Here is a 5,730-nt window from a genome sequence, read left to right as displayed (position 1 = left end):
AGGAAGGCAAAACCTGGGCAGCAACCATTTGTTTCAACTTACAACCAACCTATTCCAAACTTAATCAACACACCCCACAACTCAAATACAAGGAATTAAAGGATGTAAACCAGATATAGACAACAACAAACAACCACGGAACCCGAGTCCAGAATACAATAAATGACGGGGAAAAACCGGGATCACTATAATATGAAAAGTTGCAAATTTTTCAACAAATAGAATACAAAAAGACAATAAATTGGATGAGAGGATCAATTAAAAATAAAACACACAAAAGGCTCATTTGTTAAAAAGCAAACTTCTTATAATGCTTCAAATTCTTGTAAGATATTAATAGGGTTGTTTATATATATATATATATATTATTCTAAAAATTCGTGGAAGTGTTTTTAGTATCATTTCTACTTAAGATTCATGAAAAAAAACACTTAAATTAATTAAAAAATTAATTATTAAATAATGATTTTAACTTTTACTTTTTAATAATTAACTTTGTAACTTGTAAGAATTTTCACTAAACAAACTTCTTAAAATTGTTAAACTACTAAAGCAACTCCAATAGAGTAGTTAAATTGGTATTTTAGCTAAAACAACGAGCAAATCACTACAAAAATAACTTCAACATACTCAGTAAAGGGTTAGTTAAAATAAGGGCTAAATACACACCAAAATCTCACTTTTTTATTCTCACTTTCAATTGTACAATAATCCCTATACTTTTAAGTAAAATTCCAATGTTACCCTTCCATTTATTGTTAACAAGGACAAAACACTTGTTATCCGAGGCATATGTGGCATTTTCTTTTCTCATCTTATCAATATCCTTACACTAAAATTTCACTGTAATTCTTACACTTGCACCAAAATCTCACTTTAGTCTCTCATATTTAATTTTCATTAGCCTTATTAACAATAGATGAACAAAATTATAAAATTAAAACTTCACTTAGAATGTAAAAGATTAACTATTATAATTGAAAGTGAAGAGAATAAAGTGAACACTGTTGAAAGTAAAAGGGTATTAAATATAATTTACCCTTAAAATAACTTAAACTATAGTTTCTTGAGCCACTCTTCAGTAGCAACCTTAATAATTTATTCCTAATAAATGACTCTCTTATTATTGTTTGAAAAAGTCAAGAAGATAAGAAGGAATATTTGAGACAAATGGTAGTTCAAGTGGTAAAAGCCCTCTTTACTGGACGTAAGGTCTGAGTTTTGAGACTCATCCTCCTCCCCTAGATTATATTATACACATGTGATGCAAATACTATAACCTTCTAAGAAAAATAAAATAAAATAAAGGAAGAATATTTTAAAGGATGATATCTAAATAGAGAATTTTGTTGAACTGTCTATTAACATAGTGACTAGGTAAAATCAAAAAAATAAAATTTTGAATTACTATTTTATGAACTTGTTGAAGTTGCTCTTAGGCAAATCATATACCATTGAATTCCTTGTTTCCTCTCTGCTGCTATGTTCACATACCACCATTTTTTTCTGGTTTAATCTTTAGCCACAGGAAAAGTAGAAAAATCAAACCAATCCTACAAAACACAATCCACACTTCCAATCCAAACTAGTTGGGACACCACCTCTAAAGGCTTAAAATGAATCAAACTATTTAAAAATTCAATTACAAAATGAACTATTCAAACTCAAATAATATTTAACTCATTGAAATCTCATTTCACGTCAATTCATAATCAAAACAAATGGAACTTGCCCATAAACAAAATGAAACAAAACCAAACAAATGGAACTTGAATAGGTAGTAAAACAATCAATATCGATCTAATTTGTTTGCTCAGAACCCCTTTTTTGTCTTTTTCTTTTTTAACAAAAACACACTAGGAGATTAGCGGTTCAAATCACTTCACCTAAATGTCGTATTCGTCCGAATTGTAATTTTCATTACTGATTAATTAATGTGATACTTGACCATAATTATATTGTTATAATTGTATGGGCAAATTATACTAACAGTCCTTATAGTTTGGGGCTTGTGTCACTTTAGTCCCTGACTTTTCAATTGTGACACATTTGACCCTAAATTTTGAATCTTATTCCAAATAAGGACAATTGAACATACCATTGCTTAATTTCAAGGGCAAAATTGTCAATTTGATAAAATATAAACTAATTTAACAAAAATAAATGTCAAAACAATATTTTAAAATTTTTAAAAATAATTTCTACCCATCAAAAATAAAATTATGTAAAATTGATAAAAATTAATAAAAATTACATGATTAATTTTTAAAATTTAATTTTACATGATCATCATCCAAATACATAATAAAAATTAATTTGGTAAAAAAAATTAATATCTGAAAGATTTATCAATTTTATACAATTTTATCTTTAGTAGGTAGAAATAATTTTTAAAAATTCAAAAATAATTTTTGACATTTATTTTTGTCAAATTAATTTATATTTTATCAAATTAACGATTTTGCCCTTGAAAAATCCAATAGTATCTTCAATTGTCCTTATTTGGAACAAGATTAAAAATTCATGATCAAATGTGTCACAATTGAAAAGTCAGGGACCAAAATGACACAAGCCCCAAACTATAGGGACCGTTAGTGTAATTCACCCAATTTTAAATCACTTAATAGGACAAATTAATCAATTTTCAATTCTTATTTAAAGAATAATCTGATTAGTCATCCCAATTCCTAGACTTCACAGGCACTGCCTGAGGAGTTGACGAATTAGGCGAGGTCTAAGTTGTTGAGCGATAATATCCTACCACCCCATAAATTTATTTGTTTTTTTATTTTATTTTTTTTCTTTGTGTGATTCTCTTTCTCTGTTGTTGGTTTGGTTTTGGTTTTAATTTCAGTTTTAGTGAAATTTATGTGTTTGTTTATAGGTTTACATGGTGAAGAAGAATTATTGGTGATGATGGTTGCATTCGAAATATCTATGTCCATTATGTGCCAAGGATTTTAAACGAATTTTGATTTTTTCAATGAAAATCATAATTTGAAGTAAAAAAATGGGAATCGATTTTTTTATTTTTTATTGTCATTTTATTTTATAGGAAATGTGAAAATTTATTGAGAATTCAAGATTGTACTATAATATTAGATTTTTGTATAACTAGGCAAATTTAAAAATTTTAAATATCATTGTGTTTTTTTTAAAATTTTTATCCTCTTTATATTCTATTATATTATTACTGCTATTTGTTAGTTTGTTAATCATAATTCAATTAATTGAAAATGAAAGCTTAATATAACTTTTCATATATATTAATTAATTTGTTATGCTATATTTGTATATAATAACATAATATATAGGGATAATCTCTAAATATAATTTCTATTTTTTTTATATGATTAAAATAGTCCATCTTAAAATAGTATATAGAGGAGTTATATGGCTTCTTTTATCCCCAAAAAATCCAATCTATTTTTTCTATACTTTTTAATTTTTTAAATTAAAACATTAGTTGTTTATGTCCACAAAACAAAATTGATAAACACATATCCAAAAGCTGCATTATTTTTTTTCCTTTTTCTTTTCTTTTTTTTAATAGATAGGATAATTACAAATGAAAAATATTTGACACCTCAAAAAACTTTCCATAATCCGACTTATAATGATGTGGTTATAACTATCAATTTTTATACAAATATGAGAAGAGAATTATTCAAATTATACATTTCAACTAACCACATACTCAAACTTTTACTATTTCAAGATGTTATTTCACTATAATTCCAATTAATAGAATCTTCAACCCTTAATATTTTTTTATCAAATTATAATTTGATAAAAATTTAAAAAGATGAAGCGTTGGAAATTATTGTTTTTTTCCATCAAAATTGATGGAAAAAAAAAAGGGATAAGAATGAAAGTTTTTTTTAAAAATTGATAAAAATTTAATGAAAAAGTTAGTTCATATCAAATCAATTTTTTTATTCAAATTTAAAATCAAATTAGATAAAAAAAAATTAAAAGAAAATGATGAAAGGTTAAAAATATTCTAAAACCTTCTTATTCTTGAAGACTAGAAATCCATGTACATATTATATTCATATTGTATTTTTAGTTATGAAATTAAAACCAAAACAAATATAACTTAAATTATTGGATTAATAACAGAAACATCATATCAATTATTGTTAAATATCTTTCACTTCACATTTAATAATAAAATTGTTTACCCCAAATCGCAACTATTTAAAGAAAATACTTTTTCTTCTTGTGTGCGCTAGTGGTGGGAAAGTGGCTGGTAGCAACATTTGTTGCATTTGACATAATGTCAACAGATATGGGCCTAACAAGTAATAGAAACATTATTATGTGTCTTTATAAAGGGTTGGAGGGTGGTCATACAGTCATTGAGAGGGGAACTGAAATTTACCCCTTGTTTTATACAATTTCAATAGTTCATTTAGAGCAGGGGACTGGACTTATTTAAACCATGTCTTTTTTGTCTCATTTTGATGTATTATTGTATGAGTTTTGCATGTCACTAGGTCCTCAATATGTCAGCATGTCCTCGGAATTTCTCCACTTGAATAGTCACTAGGAAATCTAATACCTTCTTGTCATGTAATCTGCGTTTTAATGCATATGCCATTTGTTTCTTGTTTAAAATTAGACTCCTATTTAAGTTATAAATGGTGTAATGTAATTGTCACTACGACAAAAATGAAATTTTAAGGTGGCTAAAAACAACTCAACAAGTACTCTGTTGAGGCAGTTTAGCATTTGGGACAGCTTCATAAAATGGCGCATGTATTGATGGTCGCATTTTCCATGTTGATTTTGGTTTTATTTTGGGTTGTGATCGAAAGCCATTTCCACCACCAATGAAGCTTTGCAAAGAAAATGGTTCGAGGCCATGGGCAGAGCAGAAAGGTAATTTCAACTCTTTTGGAAGTGGTTATGTAACACTTTGGTGCTTTAATTTGTATGCCCTGTCAGACATAATAAAAAATAAATAAATAATTTAAATGGGTGACAACCTAATCTTTTATTTTTGTTTTTTGTCATTGGATTGTGTTTTTTATATTCAAAAACCTCAACAAGAAAAACATTAGCGATTTTATTAACCTATTATATTTAAAACAAGAAAAACGTTAGTTTCAAGAATTTAAAGTGTCTAACCTCTTATATTTTGGTGAAACATTGCCTAAAATTAATGTTTCATAACAAAGAAAGGACTAAACATCTGTGCTGACTGAGTCATAAGTGTGGTTTTAATTGGTAAACTCAGGTTGTTGATCTGATTACTTTATGTTGCAGCAATCGTACTTCTGCTTCTTTTTTGTCTTGAAAGTAGTAATTCATCTTTTATAGACTAACTAAAACATATCCCAGGGAACCTTCTGTGTAGCATCATGGCAAGGAATAGAAGTTGCTGTGAAAAAACTTGGGAAGGAAGTGACTGTTGATGAGGATAAAATGTGAGTTGTCCATATGATGGCATTTTCATTTTGTTTACATTATTTTCTGAACTTTTGGTTTTTCATTTTGCTTTTTGTTGATTTTGCTCAGGAGGGCTTTCAGAGATGAGCTTGAATTGCTTCAGAAGATACGACATCCAAATGTAGTCTAATTTCTGGGTGCTGTAACACAAAGTACCCCAATGATGATTGTGATAGAATATTTACCCAAGGTCTTTCTCAATTTTTTGAGTACTCACTTCTTTTTAAGTGGCACTTGATAGTCTTAAACTTTTTGCTGATTTCTAGTTTATTAGAT

The sequence above is a fragment of the Camellia sinensis genome, chromosome 4, assembly GCF_055761805.1.
Source record: "Camellia sinensis isolate YWXY chromosome 4, ASM5576180v1, whole genome shotgun sequence".
Taxonomy (NCBI): Eukaryota; Viridiplantae; Streptophyta; class Magnoliopsida; order Ericales; family Theaceae; genus Camellia; species Camellia sinensis.
The sequence above is the reverse complement of the archived record's forward strand: the minus strand, read 5'-3'. Positions refer to the sequence as shown.